This window comes from Ictidomys tridecemlineatus, chromosome 10, assembly GCF_052094955.1.
Source record: "Ictidomys tridecemlineatus isolate mIctTri1 chromosome 10, mIctTri1.hap1, whole genome shotgun sequence".
In the NCBI taxonomy this organism is placed as follows: domain Eukaryota; kingdom Metazoa; phylum Chordata; class Mammalia; order Rodentia; family Sciuridae; genus Ictidomys; species Ictidomys tridecemlineatus.
Window position 1 is genome coordinate 132,506,969 of NC_135486.1, and position 25,462 is coordinate 132,532,430.

At 47.0% G+C, this 25,462-nt stretch overlaps 1 long non-coding RNA gene across 1 annotated transcript; it reads left to right on the forward strand.

The window, feature by feature from the left end:
- The first annotated feature begins 251 nt into the window (after positions 1-251).
- LOC120887364 (uncharacterized) lies at positions 252-3,538 on the forward strand. Its single transcript, XR_005730587.2, has 2 exons — positions 252-942; positions 2,620-3,538. It is a non-coding gene; the product is annotated as an uncharacterized LOC120887364 (long non-coding RNA).
- The last annotated feature ends 21,924 nt before the right edge of the window (positions 3,539-25,462 follow it).

The window sequence follows — 25,462 nt, forward strand, 5'->3', positions numbered from 1 at the left end:
AACTCGAGGGAAAATTCTAAGTTTCCCAGCAGAGCTGACGTGACAAGTCACAGACCACGTTTTAACACGATTCCCTTCCACTCGGGTGGGCGCGCTGTCTGAGCATCTAGGGGGAGAGGGGCCGGGTGGCGCGGTTCCGCTGTGCCTGGCAGGCTCCTGCATCCGTGCTGGAGGGCAGTCAGGACTAAATGAAATTATGGGAACAAAAACAGGAAAATGCAAAAAAAATAAAAAAAGTTTTAATTGGCTCACTCTGATCTCCCTGCTGCGATCGTATCACCGAGCTGGCAGCTTGTCACTTGTGGTTGCTAGGCAACCCTGAGTGGGAAGGGGAACGTGTCGGTCCGTGTTTTCCGTCTTGTTGTTGGAGGCGCCCGAGCCGCGGCTGAAGCCTGCTTCTCCCTGACCCTCGACAGGGGTCGGCTGTGCCCGAGGCGGCCCCAGAAACGATCCCCAGATTCCCAGCTCAAGGCTCTCGTCAGCCCTCAGCCCTTCTGCGACACTGCAGCTGTGACCTTGCTGGAAAGAACCCAGCGGCCCCTCCGACCCCTCCAGGTCTCCCCGCCCCTCAGGCACATCAGCTGAGCCTGTGAGAACCCAGCGGGGAGCGCGTGCGTCCTCCTTCTTGGGCAGGAGCCCCCTGGGATGTGACACTCATGGTCACAGAGCCATCGAGGTGGCCCTGCAGGCGGGCAGACTGGGTCTGTCCGTCACATACAAGCTGTGTGACCCTGGGCATGATGCTAGGCTCTCTGGGCCTCGGCTTCCTCAAGTGGAGACAGCGCTTCTCTCCAGGGAGCCTTTGAGCCTTAGCAGGGACGGATCCGCGTGATGTGCCCAGCACGGAGCCCGGCAGAGCGAGCACTGGGCACCCGAGTCACCGTCACCGCGGGCTCCTGGACGCACTCTGGGGGCCTTGTGGAATCTGGGAGCTGGGAGCAGGTGAGCCAGGGGTCAGAGGGACGTGTGCAAAGTCGTGGCCCGGAGACAGGAGCTGGGGACTCAACTTGACCCTGGTGGGGTCCAAGGGGCGCAGAACGGAGGCCTCTGGCAGCAGAGGGTACGAGGGTTTGCAACGGGTGGTGGGAGCAGCTCCCGGTGGACTGCGCTGCCCAGAAAACAGCCTGATTATCCCAAGCAGGTATCACGGGCCTCGGGCGGGCCTCGGCCTCCCAGAAGATCCCTGCGCCGTCCCTGGTGGCTGGCAGGGTGACCCTCACCTTCCCAAGGACATCCACCCACTTCACCACGGCACCGACTTCTCTGGCCTGGCTGCTGCTCCCACCTCTACCCAGTGCTGCCTCCCCACCGTCTTCCCGGAGCCCCCAGATGGTCTGAGAGCCGCCAGAAGGCAGGGCCTGCCCGGATGCCTCCTCCCCTCCCAAGGGCCAGCTCCCCATCAGCGCCCGTGTTCATGGCTTAGCTCCCACACAAACAGCTAACGTCACCGAGGAGTGGTCCCTCAGGGTTTCTTGGCACTCTGGACATTTCGGAGGGGATAGATCATGGCTGATGGGGCATCCTGTGCGGTGGACAATGTCTAGCAGCATTCTTGGCCGCTACCCGTATGCAGCTAGCACACTCACCACTGTGACAACCAGAATGTCTGTAGACATCACCAAAAGCCCCCTAGAAGGCAACCTTCCCCCCCACCCCGTGAAGAATCATTGGTCTAAATGTCCGTGTGGGTTGATTCAATCCTCACAGCAATGCTATGAGAAGGTACTGCTGTTAAATCTGTATTACTGATGAGCAAAGTGAGGCTCAGAGAGGTTAGTCAACTCACTGAAAGTCACACAGCTGGAAACTGGCAGAATGAGGGTATGAGATGGGCAGTCTGGCTCCCAAGTTTAGATAATTCACAATGAATGAAGGTGGTAAGTGGGGAAGTGGGACTGTGGGCACTGTTTATTTTAAGCCCTTCAATGAGTCGCCTCACTCAATCCTATTCAACCTTTGCCCTAGTCATTGTTATTTTTTAACTTCGTACAGAGGAGGGATCCCAGGCACAGAAAGCACCCGGCTACCTGAGGGCAGAGACGTCAGCATGCAGACCCGGGATGTCTGATCCTAAAGCTCGGGGCTGGGAGTCTGCTGGGTGACCACCCTTCGCCTCTGAGCCCGTTCAAAGTCACACTGCCCTTGGCTCGGCTTTCCCTGCCAGGCAAACCCGGCGCCGTCCCCCCTTCCCTCGAAAATAGCCTCCCTGCTACTGACGCTCATGTGCCCGACTCCCCAGGGCACCGAGCCCGAGGTCAGGAGAGAGCTTTCATGTTCCCAAACGGTTGGACACACAAAGCCAAGTGCACGGGAAAGGGCCAGAGGCTCCCCCAGGGCTGGACTTCCAAACCGAGGCGGCCTCTGTCCTCCGCAGCAGGCTGCACACAGGGCAGGCAGAGCGCCGTGCAGGGAGCACAGGGGCGTTTTCAGACATTAGGAGACTCTTTTCTTACAAAAAAAAAAAAAACCAAGTATATAAAGAATCACGAGGTGCCTTCCCCAATTCTCCAATTCTCCCCCTTTCTGTAGTTACCAAAGCAGAGACGGTGTGTGTTTCAGAAGTCCTCCTGACATGATGGCCCCGGTGTTTAAAATAATGATCTGATCATTTCCCCACAGCTATTTCAGCCGATGAGCCCAAATTGGATTATGGAGAAATTGCAAGGTGTTGCTGGAAAGGCTCATCTGACCTTGGGCATGGTTAGTGGTGCGGACTTGAAAGAAACGAGATCCCCTTTCACTGGGAGAGATTCCAGTTCTGCAGCCTCTGCTCCAAACAGGGCGACTCCAGGGTGGGAGAGCAGTCTGAATGGACCATAATTTGTCACCTGTGCACCCAGACACAACTGCCGGCTATGCCCATGTGAGTGGCAGGCGTGGTGGGTGACCGTTTCCGTGAGTCTCCCCAGGGAAGCAATACCAATTTCTCCCGAGCAGGACTCGGCTGCAAGATGCACATAAAAGCTTGCACGATGACAGGAGGCTGCCCTCAGTTCTCTGGGATAAATACCAGGAGCAGGCTGGTCGGTCAGACGGGGTTCCCTGCCCAGTCTTTTGAGGAGCCTCCATACTGATTTCCAGAGAGGTTGTTGTGATTGACAGTGCAGCCAACAATGTCTGAGGGTACCTTTTCCCACACCCTCGCCAGCAATTATTATTTGTATTCTTGACATTTTAACTGGAGTGAGATGAAATCTCACATAGTTTTGATTTGCATTTCCCGGATGGCTAAGGATGTTGAACATTTTTTTTTCATCTATTTGTTGAACATTTGTATTTCTTCCTTTGAGAAACGTCTGTTTAATCCATTTACTGATTGGGTACACGAATACCAATGTTTACAGCACCACAATCCACTATAGCCAAGTTACGGAACCAGCCCAGGTGCCCATCAACAGCTGAATGGATACAGAAAATGTGATGTATACAATGACGGGGTCTTGCTCAGCCATGAAGAAGGAAATTCTGTCATGTGCTGGTGAATGGACGGAAGGGAGAACCTCACGCTAAGTGAAATAAACCAGGCTCGGGATGTGGAGGGCAGGATTTTTTCCCTTACATATGCAGGAGCTAAAGAGAAATAAGGAATTAAAGAAAAAAGGTGATTCCATGAAAATAGAGAGAAAACAGTGGAGCAGAGGAAAAAGGACGGATGGGGAGGGAGAGGGATGGGGAAAGGAGGATCCTGTGGAATAAAATCGACCAGATTATGCTCTGCACGTGTATAAAGCAGTAGAGGGGCTGGGAGAGGGAACATAGGGGAGGTGGGGGTACTGGGGATTGACATGGAGCAAATTATATACATGCATGACTATGCGAAAATGAACCCCACTATTATGTATTAACTGTAACATGAATATTTTTAAACAATTTAAAAGCTTGTAAGACAGAGACCAACCCATTCTCCCTCTAAAGACTTTTTCTCCCTCAAAATACCAGCATGATAAGTGGATGGTAACAGCAAAGACCATAGGAGAAAAGAGGAATGAGGGAAGAGCTGCACCGTCAGATACTGCTGCAGGCTCAGCCTCAATAATCACAATGATGATTATATGTGAGGATGGGTCAAAAGGTCAGTCAATCAAAACAGACAGCTCTAAAGCCAAGGACACACCACATCGTCTCTCTCCCCCTCTGCCTTTCCTGCTGTACACAGTAGGCTTGGCACCACAGATCGGTAGGAGAGGAAGGCCCATCAATCACTGTCTACACTGGAAACAGGAACCACATCAGGGGTTTCAACAGAGGGACTTCAATCCAGGGGACTGACTGTAATGCACAGACACACCAGAGGAGCAGGGAGAGAGCTGTGTTGCCCAGGGGTCACACCTGTAGAGAGCCACCACGTCCTCCAGAGCGGAGGAATCACAACAAGGACGTGATATTGTCCAGAGTCCAGGAGTCTGTCTTCCTCCTGAGCCTTTGAAGGGACAGAAAAGCAGCTTCCATACTTTTCCCATCTGGGAACCCCATGAGCCTTCCTCCATTGGCTGAATCCAACTCCCAGGGAGCTCTGGGAAATGTAGTTTTCAGGCTGCTGCCTTCAGCACAGGTATGGGGCTGAGATCCAGGTCTGAGGACAGATGCAGGGCCTGATGATGCATGGCAAAGGGGGTGTATTCACTGATGACACACGAAGCAATTGGTTAGCAATTGAGCAAAACCAAACGTTTTCACTGCACTTTATGAAACAAACCCCAGGTTGTGTAGGATTAAACACGCACATACTTACATATATTCTAAGGCAGAACACGGAAATGACAAAACAGAAGAACATGTGAAAAGTTATTATTTAAGGGTGACAGAATTTTTTAGAAATAGACGAAGAGAGTTACGAAAGAAAAAATTCATTCACATATTGGAATAAAAATAATTCCTAATGGCTGAAGAGATGATGAGGAACCAACATAATCTGGAAGCTGTATTTATAATACTCATTAAAATGAGCTTAAAGCAGAACAGATTATGGAGGAAAGCGGGAGCTCACCACACCCTCAGCACATGCACACAACCAGAGGCTCTTCCAGAGGAAAATGGGGGATTTCGAGCACACACTGACATGGACGCTCCTCAACCATAATTTGGGGGAGGTAAGCAACAGAAGAATATTTCTAATGCTATTCTGTTTATATCAAGGTCAAAGACAGGCAAGGCAAACTCCGTTACTTAGGAATACACGAGCTGGGCACGGTGGCGCACGCCTGTCATCCCAGTGGCTCTGGAGGCTGAGGCAGGAGGATTGCAAGTTCAAAGCCAGCCTCAGCAACAGAGAGGCCTAAGCAACTCAGTGAGTCCCTGTCTCTAAATAAAATACAAAATAGTCTGGGGATGTACCTTTGTGGTCGAGTGTCCCTGAATTACATCCCCAGTACCCCCTTCCCCCCCAAAAAGGAACACATGAGTGTGTGGTAGAACTATAAGGAGAATCAAAGAAATAAGGACCCAAACCATGAGAATCATGGCAGCCACAGGAGGGGAGAGGGGAATAGACAGAAGTCACATCCAGGAGACTCCACAGGCATGAAAAGTTCCACTTCATACGCTGAGTGGTGGTGAAGTCAGTGTTTACTGTATTATTATGTAAATGGCACAGAGACACACTTTTGACACTTTTGATATATGTCACAATGCAACTGAGAAATTTTTTAAAAAACGGAAAAATTCAAACCATGAGATGATATAAATATTCAACAACATTTTGGGTACAGGACCATACATTTAAATAATCCGGTGGCCATTAACGAGGACGTGAAAGCTCATAATCCTCATCGTGAGCCGTGGTGTCCTGCAAAGAGCCCATCCTGTGTGCGAGGACAGCGTGGGTGAACGGCTCTGGAAAGCAAGCTGGCCACTGGACGTCAGGAGCCTTTAAGATCGTCCGTGCCTCAGAGTAATGGCTAGAAACTCCGAGAAGTTTTTATGCATAAAATTGCGGCCGTCTTAGCGTTTTTAGAAGAGGGAGACATTTAGAAGCGTTATGGGCGTAAGTCAATCATCAGAGATATAATGAAACATTACGAGGCACGTAATGATGATTACCAAGGACGGCCATTATCCCGGGAAATGCTGTGTCATATTATTTTAGTAAGAAAAGGCAAAATATAAAACTTTACAATCTAGATGAGCTCATCTACTTAAAAAAACAAATCCAGCCTGCTGGAAGGAAATACGACAAAACACCAACAGCCGTTGTATCCGAAGGTCAAGACTGTCCGGTCCTTTGGTGTCTCTCTCTCTTTTTTTTTAATCTATATTTTCCAATTTCCTAAGATGAGCAGTTATTACTTTTATGATGGGGAGGGAAGGTGTGGGCATTTAATAAAAAGTGAAAGTCCAGCGCTCTCGCTTTCTTTCCGCGTGGTCGTCTGACACTGGTCCTCTGACCCTGTGCCTCAGCCCCTGCTCCGCTCGACTCCAAGGACGGTCTCTTGCCCAGGCAGGTGGGAGGCTGGGTCATTCCCAAGTCTTCTTTTTTGCGTGACGCACATCGCAATGGACACAGCGGAACTTGCAGGTACCGAGGGGCAGCCTGGCCACCAGGTTAGTCCTACATGTTATCCCTGCACGCCAGAAAATTCTATCCCCACGATAATGTTGGAGAAGCAGAGACCTGGCAGACCCCCACCTGGGGACACACGGCTGATCAATGACGAGGAGGTCTGTCCCTTCCTTCCATACGGTGCAGGCACTGAGTCAGACCTCCCACGGCAGCCTTCACAACCTGGCTGGGAAATCGTCTGCCCGGGCAGGGTTCGCCTCCATTACTATTTAACTTCTCCAGTCGAGTGGGAATCACAACGGTGTGTCCTCGTGAGATAGAATACAGGTGGAGGGCTTAGACAGTTCCTGGCCCTCCATAAGTCAGTTGACATGGTCATCTCTGAAAGCATCTCAGAACGAGTGGGGACGATGGGAGGTCACATGCCACTCGCACACAGGCTAGCTCAGTGGAATGCCATCCGATGAGCTGCTCCGAGACACGATTTCACACATGGGGACACTGAAGACAGAGCTGAATCGGGTGACCCAGACCACGCTGTGGCAGGGGACTGAGGTGGTTCTGACTCCTAGCTCACGTGCTTTCCCTGACCCCATCCCTTATGACCAACAACAGGGCACCCAGGGACAACCTTGGAGAAACACCCGTCTCTTCACCACACACTCTTCTTTATGGCAAACGCGTTCATCGTCATTGCAACACTGTGACCAAAATTTGGGGGCTCACAATTTTAGAGGTTCAGTCCGTGGCTGGCCGACTCCATTCTCTGGGGCCAAAGTGAGGCAGAACATCATGGCGGAAGGGTGTGGTGGAGAACCTACTCCACTGGGGGCCAGGAAGCAGAGAAGAGGTGCCCATCCTGGGGGGCCTCCGGTGACCCACTTCTTCCAGCCACACTCAGTCACCGAGACGTACCTCCCAGCACAGTGTCCTTTCCCCTGGGTTGATGACTGGTCAGGTTACGGCTCTCGTTATCTGATCATTTCAACTCTGAACATTGCCCGTTCACAGGGGCTCCTAGGGGACCCTCAGATCCAAATCGTGACAGCACAGCACCATTTGAACAGTCAAGGGCTCTAGGAGGAGAGCAAGGCAGACAGTTGTTTGTCTGTGGTCCTACCAGAGCCGAAACAGGTCCCAAGGAGCCCTCTGCATGACACCACGGTGCCACCAGAAGCTTTGTGTTTTTGCCACCTGAGCCGGCTTCAGATCCGTCTCTCACAGGCAGGAAAGAACCTGCACTGCGGGACGTGCTCGCCCGCTCTCTGCCTCTGACCCCATCGCTGGCCATCCTTCATCAGCTCCCCTGGGCAGCGAGGCAGGCCACCCAGGTCTTGACGGTGGGGCTGTCCCACTAACCCTCCAAGAGCCCGGGTGGCCTGTTGTGGGGACCGTGACAGAGACCAGGCCACAGGGACTAACGTGATGGTGGCCTGTTTCCCAGCCCCCTGCCCACCGCCTGCAGCCCTGGGGTTCCAGTGTCAGCCTCTCTTGTGCCTGGTGACACCTGTGGGGCTTCAGGAGACTCGGGAGTGACCTCTGGACTGTGGGGGGTGAACTGTGCCGCCTCTGGACAGAATACCCCGGCGGTATTTCCCACGGCTAGACCCATGCTGACCCATGGCCTCGCCACCCCTCTCTTGGGCATACGCCAGGGAGAAAGGAGAAAGAAAGGAGAGGCGGCGTCCATCCAAAGGCGGCCACAGAAAGGTTGGCGACCGCTTCACTAAGAACGGGAGAAAGTGCCACTGAATGCTCATCCACCTGGACACCGCCAACTCCGAGACGGACTAATCTCTTGGAGGAATAGTTGTGCCACCTGCAGTGGTCAGGTGGCCCTGGCACACGCCACGAGGACAGAGCAGGAGACAAAGGAAACACCCAGTGGCTCTGTTTTCAGACGGCTTCCAACTTCAGATGGCTAGAGTTGGGGCTGTCGAATTCCCGGCGGGGGAAAGTCATGGGAATTCTGAGTTTTGTCCCTTTGCTGGGCTGGTGACATGTGCTGGTAGAGGCAGTGGGCTGTGGAGGCGAGTCAGCCACACCCATGGTCACAGCCAACACGAGGGGGCTGTGCTGCCCACCTGGTCACGTGCGTCAAGTGCGTGCTCAACTTAGCGTCATTTATTTTCGATTGACCAAGGGTCACAAGGTGAGAACCCCGTGGTAAGTTGAGGACATTTGTATGTCAGGTTCCGCCAGGAGGCAGGCCATATCTATACACTGAAGGCGACCACTTGCTGTTTCCAAGGGTTTCCACCCACTGATGAGAAGGTGCCTGAGCTTGGCCTTGAGTGGGCGGGTCTAGGGCGTGATGCTGTAAAGTCACTAAGCCTCACATCTAAGCAATGTGGCTTTGTTTTCGTGTGTGTCCCAACAGAAATCAAGAAGCAAGCCCTGCCGGCTGGAGCAGGAAGGGTTCCTTCATGGGGATCTCAGAATAATCCTCCAGTGGACACCACCAGAGAGGGTTCTCTTTCAGGTCAACCTGTGGATGCTCCTCTGCCAAGCCCCGGTTCCCAGGCTGGGACGGATTCTCTTCTCGAGGCACTGGGGGCGTGGGGCTCCCCACCATGATGCTCCTGTGTCTGTGTGTCTGTCTGCCCCTCTGGACCGTGTGCCCCAACAGTGGGAACTGTACATCCTCCATCTGCTTTCCCCACTACCTAGCAGAGCAGCTGGTATACAGTGGACACCAGTGATTCTCCAAGGGACAAGGGGTGGTGACAGAATGAAGGGCCCGGCACAGGACACAGTGCAAGACCGCATCCTGGAAGCTGTCATGGGCTGTGAGCTGTGCGCGCCATCCTTAGGCAACGTGAGCTAGACCCGGGCTTCTCGACCCAGGGAGGTTTGGCCCCCAGGGGACACTGGGCACAGTCTGAAGATATTTTTAGTTATAACAGCTAGGGACAGAGGGTGACGTCATTACCCCTGAAACAATGCTAACTTCAGAATGCACAGGGCAGCAGCCCCTCCCCAAACACACAATCACCACCCAACCCCAAATACCAATAGCTCCAAGCCCAAGAAACCCTGCCAGGAAGGAGCCTGAGCTAAGCACAGGCAGGAAGCCTCGCGCCTGGATGTCAACTGGTTCCTTAGGCGCTGTGCAACCTCTCAGAGCTTCTTCAGGTCCTCATAGGGCTGAGGCTTACCTTAAGAGTGGCTGAGAGGAGGGCTGGGGATGTGGCTCCAGCGGTAGCGCGCTCGCCTGGCATGGGTGCGGCCGGGTTCGATCCTCAGCGCCACATACAAACAAAGATGTTGTGTCCGCCGAGAACTAAAAAATAAATATTAAAATATTCTCTCTCTCTCTCTCTCTTCTCTCTTCTCTCCTTTAAAAAAAAAGTGGCTGAGAGGATTCAATGAGCTAAGCTATGTGAAGTGCCCGTCTCAGAACAGGAACTGGGGAGACTCGGTTCCCTTCTACTCTCCCCACACTGACCCCCTGGCCCAGCGTCACAGGTGGGCGATTTTTAATAAGGGAAACAAACAAACGCTGTCGAGGGTTCTCCTCCTGCCTGTGCTTAAGAGATGACTGCAGAGCAAAGCAGACACATTCTCTTTGTCGAGGACATTGACAGCCCTGCGCCTAATGAAATGCATTATTAAAAGATGAAGCCAACACGTGCACATCTCAGGTCCACTTCGCACCCCAGTGCACCACGCCTTTCTCCCGGCCTGCAGCAGGACTTCGCGCCGCCTGACACCACATCCTGACCTCGCTGCCTGTCGGGCTTCCCCAAGGCCTGCACAAGCACCCTGGCTCCCGGAGACCAGGATGACCGCCTCGTAGGTCCAATGCCCCATGCAAGAGGCAGGCACTGCAGAGAGGACTGAATCTCGCTCTTTGCAAATGGGAAGTGCAGTTGCCCGCAGGGTCCCTTCTGAGGCTGGCACCTTCGTCCCTTTACAGATAGGGAGAGCGGAGAGCGGCTGGCCCCAGGCAATTCCAGGCTGGAAGCCCACGTGTGTTCCTTATTAGGAAGTTTTGCTGTTCTCCCAAACAGTCTCAAGCTGATCTGGTTTCGCAGTCCCTTCTGTTTCCCGATGCTCACACCAGCCAGGGAGCAGGAGACAGGACATTAACGTCTATTTTAGCAAATGCTAATGTAGACCATTGGGGAAAAGCGACAGTGACGGCTGCTACTTCTCAAGCATTGTTACTGACGCCGTATCTTATGGGGAATGTACCGCCCATACCCCCCACCTTTTGTTCCAGGGATTGAACCCAGGGGTGTTTAACCACTGAGTCACACCCCCAGACCTTTTTTATACTTTTATTTAGAGACAGAGTTTCTCTGAGTTGCTTAGGGCCTCCCTAAGTTGCGGAGGCTGGCTTTGAACTCACGATCCTCCCGCCTCAGCCTCCCTAACTGCTGCGATTGCACCACCATTTTTCGGGTGTTTAAAAACTGGGGCATAGTGAGCCCTTCAGCCCGACCTGCCTGTGACAACCACGTCTTGCATTTCAGTGCAGTGTGAGCTGGGGTGGCCGGGGCTCTGTCCGGGGGTGAGACACCATCGTGTATGGATGCCTTCCGTTCCCATGTCTACCTGATCTCCAGACGCCTACATCTTCTCTGAGGCACTGGGGGCGTGGGGCTCCCTACCACGCTGCTGGGGAAGGACTTCTCATTTTTCTCTCCCCAAACCACCTCCCACTTCCGTCCTTGCCTCAGGAAATGGCACAACCACACAGTCCCCAAGTCAAGCTCCTGGGAATCATTTCTGCCTTCCCCTCTGCCTCACAACCAACTCCGCCCTCAAGACCACCAACCCCTGCTCTATCTGCTTCTCTGCGAGTCCAGTGCCGGAACCCTGGGACCTCTGCTTCTCTCCCACCGATGGCTGTAAAACACTTTTAATGGCAAGTGTTGAATAGATGGCAGGTGCGTTCCACATCCGTCCACACCAAGACACACACATCCCGCCCTCCCTCGGCGCCGTCTCTTCTCACCTTTCACAGGACTGAATCTGAGGTCCCATGGGGTCCTCCACAGTTCTTTGCAAGCTTCACATGTCCGTCCCTTGGTTTCTGTAGGAATGGGGGCGTGGGGAGCCCTCTGTTCCCCTCCCCTTGCTTTGCAGTGCCCCATGGAGACCTTCCCTACAGACCCGAGGGAGGACGTCCTCCTCACCTGCTCAGCCTCCCATCACAGGGCCGAGGCCCAGCTGACTGAACCAGATCTGCCCTCTGACGCTGGGTTGCCTCCAGTCTCCGCGTCCTGCAGGATGCTGCAGTGAGTGTGCGGGGTATTCTCACACTGGCCATTCTCTCCATGTTCTAAATCACCCAAAGTGGGACTGCAGAATCCCAGCAAACGTGCAAAACCACTTGACCGCTCTTCCCGTTCTCTCTCGACCTCTAAGTCACATTTCCAAGGGCATCTACAGGCAAAGCGTCTTGGGTCACCGTGAGCTCAGAGCCCACAGGGGCACACACGTGAGCGACATCTGAGTGGCCCCCATCTCCATGGCCCGCTGCCGTGGACTCTGCCGATTCTGCCCCTAATCAGCAGGTCCCAGCATTCTTCATACTCCTAGGACTGTCCAACTCTCCTTGCTTGGCGGGGCCCCATCTTTCTTCCCAGCACCTCTTGGACCAGCCCCCCACAAACACACTGCTCTACTCCCTGCTTCAGATCAGCCTGAACTTCCTCTCAGCAGGGCCTCCGCTCTGGGCCATCCCAGTGTATCACAGGCTTATTTGCTCCAGAATTCTTCCTTTTTCTATCCCCTGGTTCTAGAACAGTACTTAAGGAAGCCACAGCTACATTACCAAAAAGAAAAAACAATTAACAAATGCCGGTGAGGATATGGAGAAATGGGAACCTTTATCACCACCAGTGGGAAAGTAAATTAGTCCAGTATCTTGGAAAAAGTATGGAAGTTCCTCCCAAGTTGGAAATAGAACTGCCACATGACCCAGCAACCTCACTACTGGTATCCATCCAGGGAAAACGAAATCAGCACGCAGAAGAGACATCTGCAGCCCATGGTCATTGCAATAGTATCGATAACAGCTAAGATATGGATTCTGGGTGTCCATCACTGAAGGGATGGACGCACACACACCAGAATACTATACAGCCTTGAAGAGAATGAGATCTTGCCATTTGAAGTAACACAGATGAACTTGGATGGGACATCGTGTTAAGTGAAATACGCCTGGCACACAATGACCAACAAGGCATGATCTCACTCATGTGTGGAATTTTAAAAAGCTGATCTCATAGAAATACAGATGAGAATTGGCTACTGAGCAAGGGGAGAGGAAAACAGAGCGGGTGTGGTGGATGGGTACAAAGTTACATTGGAGGACTGAGGCTCTCACTACACAGAAGGGCAACTGCAACTGGTGATGGTATGTTATATATTTCAGGAGAGCTGGAGGAGGGGATTTTGAATGTTCTAGCCACAATGAAATGGTGAATATTTGGGGTGGATACGCTTGCTACATTTTGATGACCGCACAACATACACTTGTATTAAAACATCTCACTCCATGTAAATATGCATAATTATGTATCAATTAAAAACAATACTTTAAAAAGGAACCTAGATCAAAGAATAAAAAACAGTCCCCCACACCAGTAGTGAATGACCGTCAACATCCTGGTGTGTTAATGTCAGCCTCTTCCACATTTCTCCGTAGGTGAGCCGATGTCACATACAGACTGTGTCAGATCATAAGGTTTTGATCAACAAGGGCCCGTAGCCTGCTGTAACCATCTTGGTGTGTGTTTGTGTTCTGATGTTCACATGGCAACAAAACCACCAGACATGTCCCCACGGTTAAGTAGCAAGTGACCACAGGGAACTCTGTCTCTGTGAGGTTATCTTGCATTGCTATGGAAGCACTTCTCCAGGAAATTAAAGCTTCTTTGAAAAGTCCCTTTTTGTGAACTTAGAACCGTCTATCATAGAGATTATGACTATTTTAATCATGCATTTTGCAGAATATTTATTACTTCCACATTTTTTTTGTTATTCTCATGAATACAGCAAAACACACGTAAGCAAACTATTGATCCATAACTTTGAAGGTTTCCTAAAACTGGATTGACTGGGTTAAAAGGGCAAGATTGTTTTAAGGCACCAGATTACTTCTAGGAAATCTTATCAGAAAGATGGAAATAATTTATACACCTTCTAGCAGATCAATCTTTATCTGCTTTGATTTTTTTTCAGTATTTACTAACTTGATTGATTAAAATGAATTAGTACATTTGTGTCATCTTTTCTAAAATGTTGGCTTTTTGAAACTATTAAAATAGAGTGTTTTAACAGGTCCTCTTTGATTAACAACAACAGCATTATACCCATGTCCATTTCCACCAGCTTAGGAAGAATCTGGCTACAGGAAAGATCAGCCCTTCACGTACTCTGTGAATTTTCTGCAGTGGAAAATATATGATAAGCAAGCTGGGAGATTACTCTGTAAGTACGGCTTTCTTTCCCACTACTGTGGGGGAGGATGAAGCCCCTCACTATGCAGTTTCAGGACCTGCCTCACACTCCTCTTATTTTCCACGTAGGATGTAATTCCCAGCCTCATTCCCGGATCTTTCAAGAGCAAGGTGTTTTTAACTTGCTGATGGCTATTTTGAGGTTCCATCACAAGGCTGCCTACACAGGATTTTGCTCTGCATCGTTCTGACCATCCTTCTACATTGAATCCACCGTTCATTTTGGTAATTTAATTTCATCCCTCCCTTGGATTGAAATCTGGGTGTGTATCCCTACCAACAAATTAGCATCACCTCTCTCTTCTAAAGCCTCATCAAACCTCTCAGCTCATCTAAACATTTTCAATAACGTTCTTCCCAAACTAGGCATTTTATCCAACGATATCGAATTAGCATGTTCGAAGGGGCCCTGCACAAATTGCCGACATTGATTCACCGGTGACTTTAAAAATTCAGCAAGCCAAGGATCCCGCATTATTGATTCATGCTAACCAAACGATGAAGCGCAGCTAATCTTTACAGCACATGCCAGGCAGAGAGACATTTATAAATGCAGACAGACAGAAACCAGTTGCACATAATTCTTTAAGGATTAAACTGATAGCTTCAATTAGACCTGAAAAGGTGGGTAGTCTCACTGCTGGGAGCTGAGATTCGGCCTCCAGGGTCCTGCTTCAACGTGCCCTTGTCCTTGGTTAATGTGGCACCCTGCAGTCACACTGACCAGCCACAGGGGTGGAGTCCCCGCTCTGTTCAGGTCAACGTGCAGTACCACGTGGGTCTGCTCCACCCGCCTCTTGGGCTTTTAGTAACAACTGCTTGGAAGGGGACCAGGCTCAGGATCACCACAGTTTGATGCCATCTCCAAGGAGCAGAGGATGAACCAACAAAGGGCTTGTCGGGGCAGAATGAGGACAGACCCTTCTGTATCTGGAATTAGGCACCCTGAGCCTCGGAAAGCTTGGGAACTCTCACAGTAGGACTTAGCTTTTTTTTTTTTTCTTCAGTTGGAAGAAATTGCCCAGGCTAGACGCAAAGCTGTTGGACCCGGAGAACAAACTCTGCCTTCTGTTTCTCAGGAGCTTTCAAGGTTAGGCTGATAAACATCACCACAGAATAGAAAACCCTACTTGATAACCTTCCAGATAACGGATAGCCTTAACATTCCTAATGAGCTGCTCATTGGCAGAGCAGAGCAGCCTGCACAGCCAGGGCGCAAGACACGCGGGTGCTGCGTCCTGGTCCCCCGCCCGACCTGCAGATGGCGGGTTGTTTTGAGACTCTGTGGGGAAGCCTCAGGGAACCCTCCTCTCAGGCTAGAAATGCAGTCCTAGAAAGCCCACAGTCCACACTGGATTCCTTCCTGGCCTCACACCCCGCCCCGTGTTCCCACAGCATCCGTCCCTTCCCTGCTGAATACTGTGCGCTCACATTTTGGAAATTAGCAAGAATACACCCAAATATACCCCAAAAGCAAGAATGCACCCAAAGAAAAGCTCCAGGGAGGCCGAGTGGAGGGACATGGAATTAACGTTTCTATAATAGTTAGGACTCTCCCCCCCCCCCCCGCCCACGGGAGGTCCAGTCTCCATCACTGTTCACACAGAACACAAAACATTGGCCAAAGATCATGAAATCTCCTTGAGAGGCTCAAACTCACACCAGTCATTTTTAAACAATTATTCCCACCAACAGAGAGTGAGCTACCTCAGAGGAGGACGGTGTGGCAGAGAATGACCTTCCCCAGATGGGCTGGGGGATTTGGGGCACCGAGCCTCAGTCTTCTCTCCTGTAGAATGGAGATTATGATGTCACGGGACGTGAGCATGCACTCTAGGTCTTCCCGCGGCACCCCATGCTGTGCGAGCCTCCACAGGGTCCTGGGTGTCCCCAGCTTCTCCAGCCTTCCGCAGTTAGGTCCAGATGAGGAATCCTGAGATGTTCTGGTTGTCCTGGGGAACGTGGGTGCACCTTGGACCCCAAGAGCCCTCTTTCACCTGAAGCACAGCAGCAACCCCTCCAAAATTGCTAGAAAGTGGAAGGGAGGCTGTGGCCGGAAGACGAGAGATGAGAGGTGAAGCATAATGGTTTACCAGATGTGCCCACCAGGAGGCCAAGGGCAGCTGCACCTGCCTGGCTCTTAAGCCTGGCTCTTAACCCTGGCTGAGATGGAAACCCCCTGGGGAGCTTAGGAAGAAGCCTGGCTGGGCTCCAGCCCCAGGAGGGCTCAATGAAAGCCAAGAGATGGGCGTTGCTTTTTTTTTTTTTTAAAGAAAGAAGTTTTCCTAAATGAAGGACACCAAGGACAAAGTTAATAGAGAAGTGACAGGTATTTGCAATGTCTAAAGTTAACAGGGGACTTAAAATCTAGATTATACAAAGGAGTCCTGCAAACTATCCAAAAAACAAGACAAAACAAGCCGGGTATGGCGCCGCCCAGCTGTGATCCCAGAGACCCGGAGGCAGAGGCAGGAGGATTGCAAGGTTGAGGGCAACAAGGTGAAACCCTGTCTCAAAATAAAAAGTAAAAAGGGCTGGGGATGTGGCTCAGGTAGAAGCACCCTGGGGTTTAGACCCAGTACCAACCAATGGACTAATAAAAACAAACACTGGATCAGGGTAGAAGGACGGGCAGTGGTGTTCCCTGGAAATTTAGACCCCTTTCCCCCGACATTTCTAATTGGTGCATTATTGTTACTCATAATGGCGGGACCTGTTTGACACATTCAGACGTGCACATGATGTACAGTCTGGCCAGTCTCACTCCCAGCACTTCCTCCTTCCCTCCCAGCCTCCTTCCCGGGTCCCCCTCCTCTACTGACCTCCCTTTGATTCCAGGAGACCGTCCCATGTTTCTTTCCCTTGTTCCCCTCTGGCTTCTGCATGAGAGACAACATGACCCTTGACCTTTGAGGTGGGCTTAGTCTGCTTAGTACTTACCTGGTCTTAGTTCCATTCATTTCCAGGCAAATGACATAGCTTCGTTCTTCTTTGTGGCTGAATAAAAATAAACCGTGTATATCCCACATTGTCTTTACCCTCTCATCCACTGATGCACCCGAGTCTGGTTCCATGGTTGGCTGTTGAGAATTCTGCTGCTGTGAACATGGAGTAGGAGTAGCACTGTAGTACGATGACTTCAATTCTTCAGGGTCAATACGAGGAGTGGTACAGCTGGGTCACATGGTGGTCCCACGCCTAGACTTCTGAGGACCCTCCAGGCTGATTTCTATCACGGTTGAACTAATTCACAATCCCACCCACAGTGTGAAAGTGCTCCTTCTCCACATCCTCTCCAGCATTTACTATTATTTGTGTTCTTGGTGACTGCCATTCTGACTGGTGGGAGATGAAATCTTACTCTAGTTTTGATTTGTATTTCCCTAATCATTAATGATATTAAACTATTTTTTTCATTTACTTGTTGGCCATTTGTATTTCTTCCTTTGAGAAGTATCTTTAATTCATTTGCCCATTTATTAATTGGGTTATTCGATTTTCTAGTGTAAAGTTTGAGTTCTTTGTATATTCTAGATATTAATCCTCTGACAGAAAAGCAGCAAGCAAAGATTTTCTCCCATTCTGTAGGTTCTTGTCCCATTCCTCATTGCTTCCTTTGCTGTGCAGAAGCTTTTTAATTAGATGCCATCTCATTTATTAACTGTGGGCATCATTTCCTGAGCTTTAGGGGTCCTTCTGGGAAAGTCACTGCCTGTGTCTGCATGCTGGAACGGTGACCCTACAATTTCCTCTGGGAGGTGCATAGTTCCTAGGTCTTTGATTCATTTTGAATTTTTTTTTGGGGGGGTGCAGGGTTAGAGCTAAGGGACTAGTTCCATTCTTCTACAGATGGGTAACTGGTTTTCACAGCACCATTTGTTTAAAAGGCTGCCTTTTCCTTTTGTCACTTTTTGTCAAGGAGCAGATGACTGTGTCCTGTGTGGGTTTGTCTGTGTCTTCTCCTCTGTCCCCTTGATCTGTGAGTCTGCTCTTATGCCAGTGACAGGCAGTTTCTGTCACTACAGCTCTGTTGTGTAATATCCTGATGCCTCCAGCATTGCTTTTGGGGGCTTAGAATTTCTTAGCTATTCTGGGTCTTTCATTCCTCCAAATGAATTTTAGGACCTTTTTAAAATAGTTCTGTGAAGAACGTCATTGGTGTTTTGAGGGGGACTGCAGTGACTCTGGGCATTGCTTTTGGTAGTGTGGCCATTTTAACAGTATAAATTCTGCCTCTCCATGAACATGGGAGGGCTTCCCATCTTCTGACGTCTTCTTCCACTTTTTTCTTGCATGTTCTTTGGTTTTTATTATAGAGGTCTTTTACCTTCTTGGATTAACTGATTGATTGATTGATTGATTGATTTTAGGCTACTGTGAATGGAACTGCTTTCCTGATCTCTTTCTCGGCAGAACCACTGTTGGTATAGAGGAAAACTATTAGTTTTTGTATATTGATTTTTGCAACCTGCTACTTTGCCAAATTTGTTTATTGGCTCTAGTGATCTTTTGGTGGAGTTTGTGGATCTTCTGGGTATAGAATCATATCATCTGCAAATGGTGACAATTTGAATTCTTCTTTTCCTGTTTTTATCCCTTTTATTTCCTTCTGTTGCCCAACTGCTCTGGCTAGAATTCCTAGAACTACATTAAATGGGAAAGGTGAGAGTGCACATCCTTGTCTTTCAAATTTTAAAGGAAATGCTTTCAATTCTCCCCACTCACTTTGATGTTGACTTGATAAACTTTATGATGTTGAGTTAGTTTCTTCTATCTCTAGTTCTTCAGTGGTTTTATCATGAATGGGTGCTGAATTTTGTTGAAGGCCTTCTTTGCATCTATTGGAAAGACTAAGCAATTTCAGTACTTACTTCTGTTTATGTGATGAATTACATTTATTGATTTGCATAGGTTAAACCACCCTTCCATCTCTGGAATAAAACCAATTTGTTCATGATGTACAATCTTCTCAAAGTGTTGTTAAATGTGATTTGTCAATATTTTACTAAGTATTTTTGCACCTGAGTTTATGAGGGACGTTGGTCTGTAGTTTTCTTTCCTTGGAGTGTCCTTATCTGGTTTTGGTATGAGTGTGATACTGGCTTCGTAGATGAATTTGAAAGTGTTCCATCCATTTCTATTACATGGAATAATTTGAGGAGTGTTGGCATTATTTCTTCATTAAAGGTCTGGTAGATTCAGCTGAGGATCCATCTGATCTTAGGGTTTTCTTTGTTGGAAGGCTTTTTGCCGAAGTCTGGCTGGGCACAATTCACCAGCCACTTATTAAGCAGGAACGAACATTATTTCTTGAACGCACATGCCGAACCACGGGAGCTCTTCAGGAATTCCCTCAGAGCCCAACTGCCACCACCGGCTCTTCTGGCCAGTACCTCAACCGCTCTTGAGGCCGATTGGCTGGGTCACGTGGGTGGAGCCAAAAGAAACCCCAATGAACAGCTCTGTGGTCTGAAAGGGCGGGGAAACAGCCCAATGAGCATCACCTCCGAGGAGCCAATCAGCTGGTTGCTGGGGCCGCTTTGGCTGCGGCTCTCAACATCTCCCCCTCTCTGTTTAATTAAACAACAAGCATGTGGCTTAGGGACCATGCCTGTCTTAGGTTGTCCAATTCTATATATGGTCCTTACCCGTCTTCGGATGAGCTGACTTCAAGGCATCAGCCTCCTGTCTTAGGTTGGTACCATTGCAATTGGATCTTTCCCATCATTGACTACCGGTCCAGCATACAGCCACACCTGTGGATACCAGTGGGGGGGGTGAGGTTCTTTGCCTCACCTCTGTTGGCCCCCAAATTTTAGCTGAAAGACCATCACAAGCAGAAGGGAGGAGGATACACCAAACCAATTGACGGCTCATTTTGGAATAATTGTTCCACCGATGACATCATCAGCAAAAATACCCCGGCACTACCACAAGTCGCTGCACCAACAGAAAGTTCACAATGCATATAAGTGATACATACAAGTCCAGGCAAGTTCTGCAAGCAGTTCAGTGATAGCTATTGTAGAAGCTGTAGTTTGGTTTTATCTTTTGTCTTCACTGGCACTGGGATGATGATAGAAATTCTGGCAATGATGGCTAAAGAAAAAATTATGTAACATTTCAGCAGGCACTAAAAGAAAATTCTAAACAATTTACATTATCCTGAACAGAAATATTAAATATAATGAAAAGGAAAAGTAAAAAATAAACAAATGAAAAGGAAAGGTGAAAGTAAATAAACAGATCTGTTAACTTCCTTTTTTGTACACATATTAAAACAATCCTCAACAGCTGTTTACCCAATTTAAATTAAACCATTCAAATCATGTGAATAAGGAAAAAAATATTTGGATCCATTTTTTCATGAGCGCTCGTCATATACGATATACGGATATACGCACATACAAACATATAATACATACAATACATAACACAATAGTAAAGGCTACCCCTTTGATACCTAGTTTTGTTAAACTCTCCTCCTATGGGGCAATTTCTTTTAAAATGTCCTGTTTGTTGACAATTGTAGCATGTTTTTGGCCTGGCATCTAAAGCCTGTTGTACTGCAATGCCAAGACTTGCCCATGTTCATTAATGTCTCTACATAATTTAATATATGTGTTTAAATCTTCATGTTTCCATGGTCTAATGACCTCTCTGCACCAACAATTTGCTTGCTCATAAGCCAGTTGTTTTATTAATGGCATTGCTTGTTCTGTATTCCCAAAAACTCTGATAGCTGTTTGAATAAGCCTATCTAAAAATTCAGCATAAGTTTCACTAGCTCCTTGTATTACCTTAGATAACTGACCTTATAAATCTCATGTCCTTGTAAAGTCTTCTATGCCCTAATCGCATCTGCAGCAATTTGTGAGTATACAGCAGGATCGTATGCAATTTGTTGCTGCTGACCCTCATAAGGTCCCTTTCCTAACAACATATCTAGATTTCTTTGAGGATTACCAGCTGCTGCATTTCGCCTAGCCGTATCCTTGCAAAACTCCTCATTGGCAACCTTCCATAACAATTATTGTCCTCCATTTAGCACACCTTTTCACATACTAGCCCAATCTGCTGGAGTCATGTCCAAGTTGGTAATGGATTCGACCATGCTTACAGTGAAGTGTACTTGGGGACCATAGGTTGTTACAGCCTCCTTTAACTGCTTCACTGTTTTGAAATCTAAAGCATGGTGAATTCACTGCCCTCTTGCCTGCTCAAGATCAGGGCATGCCAATCTTTGAGGTCCTGTCTCAGGATCCCATTTATCAACTATGGGGGTTGGGGGTCCCCCAGCATATGTTGTCTCTATAGGTGGAGCTGTTGGTTGGACACTTTGCCCTCTGCTGATAGAAAGGTGTTAGTAGCAGCCTCCTGTTGTAACTTTATCCCTTATAGTCCTTCCTCCTTTAAATTTTCTTCCTGACTGACTAGCTCGAGAGATCTTCTCTTTTGCTTGATCTAACATGTTTTCTACCATAGTCTGAACCTCTAACAATTTACTTAACACTCTTTCGGTTTGTTTTTTACTAATTTCTAATCTACTATAAAGTTGATGCAACCCAACAAGAAAACAAAAAACAAAACTGAAACAGAATGAAACAAATACAGAACAAAAAATCATTGTATCAATTTTCCTATTTTCTTGAAATGTATTTTCATGGTCTATCTCTATCTCTTCCTCAGGGCCAAACAACTTCAAACCTTGAGCCAACCATTTTCCCCAGTTTGCCTGAGAAAGTTCTAGAGACAGGCAACTTGAAATAAAAGCAAAACAAAACAAAAGAAGAATCTTAAAATGGCTACCCATCCTCTTGCCCTGCCCTCAGGGGCAAGCAGTTTACCTTATCACTTACCCTCAGTCATTCCCCTTCCGGGCCACCAAATGCCACAGTCTGGCTGGGCACAATTCACGAGCCACTTATTAAGCAGGAACGAACTTTATTTTTTGAACGCACACGCTGCACCACGCAAGCTCTTCAGGAATTCCCTCAGAGCCCAACTGCCACCCCGGCTCTTCTCGCGAGCACCTCAACCACTCTTGAGGCAGATTGGCTGGGTCGCGTGGGTGGAGCCAAAAGAGTCCCCCAATGAGCAGCTCCGTGGTCTGAAAGGGCTGGGAAACAGCCCAATGAGCATCACCACAGAGGAGTCAATCAGCTGGTGCTGGGGCCGCTTAGGCTGCGGCTCTCAACAGCATTTATTACTACTTCTATCTCATTACAAGTTTTTGATCTGTATAGGTTTTCTAAGTCCTAAAAATGCTTAGGCTCAAATGAGAATAGTGATTTGGTTTTGGAAGATTATATTTGTCCAGAAATTTATTTCCTCTAGGTTTTCCAATTTCCTCTAGGTTACCCATTTCCTCTAGGTTTTCCAATTTATTGGAGTATAAGTGGTGAAAATAGTCCCTAATGTTGTGCTGGATTTCTATGATGTCTGGGGTGATTTCTCTTTTTTCATCATCACTAATTTTATTAATTTGGGTCTTTTTTATTTTGGGTAGTTTAGCTAAGAACTTATTGATCTTATTTATCTTTTCATAGAACTCACCTTTTGTTTCATTGATCCTTTGTATTTATTTTATTCTCAAGTTCATTGATTTCAGCTCTAACCTTAATTATTTCCTCCCTACCACTGGTTTTAGAATTGGTTTCTTCTTGTTTTTCAAAGGCCTTGAGATGATCACTAGGTTGTTTATTTGGGCTCTTTCTGATTTTCTTATGTAGGCACTGATAGCTATAAACATTCCTCTTAGAACTACCTTCATGGTGTTCAAGAGGTTCTAGGTTCTGATATGTTTTATCACTATTGTCATTTGATTCTAAGAATTTTTTAATTTATCCCTTGATTTCTTTTATCAACATTCATCATTCAAAAATGTATTGTTTAATCTCTATGTGTTTAAATAGTTTCTGTATGCTTTTATTGCATTGATTTCTAATTTCATTCCATCATGATCTGATAAGATGCAAGGAATTATATCAATTTTGTTTGCATTTGCTAAGAATTGCTTTGTGGCCTATACTATCATCTCTTTTAAAGAAGGTTCCATGAGCCACTGAGAATAAAATGTAGTCAGCTATCAGATGAAATATTCTATAGCTGTCTGTTAAGTTCATTTGATTTATACTATTTTTCAGGTCCAAAGAGTCTTTACCAAGATTATTTCTGGATGACCTACATAATGGTGAGAAAGGTGTGTTGAAATCACCCAGTGATTGTACTGATGTCTATCTGAGCCTTCAATTTGAGTAGTCTCTTTTATGTCAAAAGTTGCACCCACATTTGGGGCATAAATTGTTACATTGTGTTGTTGGATTTTCCCTTTGCCAGTATGAAGTGACCCACTTTGTCTTTTCTGATTAATTTTGGTTTGAAGTTTGCCAGATGTAAGAGTAGCTGCTCCTGCTTGTTTTCAGGCTTCATTTGCATAATACATCAATTTCCATTCTCTCATTTTCAGTCCATGACCCTTTGCCTTTAAGGTGCATTTCTTATAAACAATGTATAGTTGCATCTTGTTTTTTAAATTCATGTCTTTTAATTGGAGAGTTAAGAACTTTTACATTCAATGTTATTACAGAGAAATATTTATTAATTTCTGCCATTTTGATGTATTTATAATGTTTAATTTGCTCTTGTTTCTCATTTGCTTAGTTACTCTTCAAGTGAGATTTGTTTGTTGGTGAGTTCTGCAGTTTGTTTTCTATTTCTTCTGTATGGAATATTTCTTTAAGTTCTGAAGTACCAATTTAGTAGTCATGAATTCTTTTAGTTTCTACTTACCTTGGAAAGTTTGTTTTCTTTATGATTTTGAAGGATAACTTTGCTGGATATGGCAGCTGTTGCTGACAGTTATTTCTTTCAGGACATAGAACAAGAACATCATTCCAAGAACTTCTGGCTTTTAGAATTTGCGCTGGGTGGGCTGAGGTTGTAGCTCAGTAGTACAGTGCTTGCCTTGAATGTGTGTGGCACTGGGTTCGATCCTCAGCACTGCATACAAATAAAAAATAAAGGTCCATCAACAACTAAAATAAATAAATAGATTTTTTTTAAAAAAGAATTTGTTCTGAGAAATAAGAAGTGATTCTGATTGACTGGCTTCTAAAGGTGACCAGATGTTTTTCTCCTGAGGCATTTAAAATGCTGTCCTTTTTCTGTATGTTAGGTATTTTGATTATAATGTGCCATGGGAGGTGCTTTTCTATCTTGTATATTTAGGGTTCTGAATAACTCCTGTATCTGGAGGTCCATCTCATTCTGAAAGTTTAGAAATTTTTCTTAGTTCCATGAAGAGCTTATCCATCCCATTAGTCCACATCTCACAGCCCACCTCAAGTCCAGTGATTCTTCAATTTGGTCTCAATGTTGTCCCAGAGTTATTTATAGTCTGCTCTTATTTACTTCTTCTCTTTGATGCTGTCTGACTGAATGTTCAAGACTGGGGGCCGCTTCATCTTCCAGCTCTGAGATTCTGTCTTCAGCATGGTCTATTCTGTTAGAGAGACTTTCAATTGAACATTTTATTTGACTTATTGTGTCTTTCATTCACTGATTTGTGTTTGGTTCTTTGTAAATACTGCGATCTCCTTAATGAATTTCTCATTTGTATCCTGTATGGACTTCCTTAATAATTTCAGTTGTTTTTCTGTGTTCTCTTAAAATTCATGGATCACTTTTATGACCATTCTTTTGAATTCATTATCTGATATTTCATCTACCTCTATATCCTGGGGTTCGGTTTCTAGAGAACTTTAGGAGGTGTCATGTGCTTTTATTTCTTCATATTTCTTGTATTCTTGTGTTGGGTTTTATGCATCTGTTAGGAAGAATTTCTCTTCCATTTTTAAGTGTGAATCTTTTCAAGGCCCAGTCTTTACTTGACAAAGTATGCTAGAGTGATCTAGATTAAGATCCTTTTAGGGTTAGGGTAGACACTTTTGTGTTAATTCTGGTTTTGCTACAGCAGTGGATGTCTAGGAATGGGCCCATCCCTGGCCATTTCTACTTGAGGCCTGTTTTGGTTAGAGTTTTTGTTTTCTATTCTTTGTGTCAAAGCATACCTGGAGAGGCTGGTTTGTGGCTGAGTTTAGTTCAGCAGTAGAGTCTTTACCCTGTGAATCTGTAGTGTCCTTGTGGGTTCCTTGCACCTCACAGAATAGGTGTTAATATTGTTTAATAGTAACAACCACTGCAAACAATATACAGAATTAAAATAAATACCTATTTACTACAGTGATATCTACAATGTTAATTACCACAAAAATAGAAATGATAAGGTCAGCAATTCTCAAAGCAAAAACAATAAGTAACCATAAACTAGATCTGACATTAAAAGAAACAACAGGTTATCTACTAGGTCCTCCACAGTGGTAATAATTACTACAGCATGAATTGTAGTATAGGAGTTATACAAACCAATTAGTTCTAAAAATGGTAAAAATATAGTTAATTAAAAGAAAAGAATATGAAGGAAGAT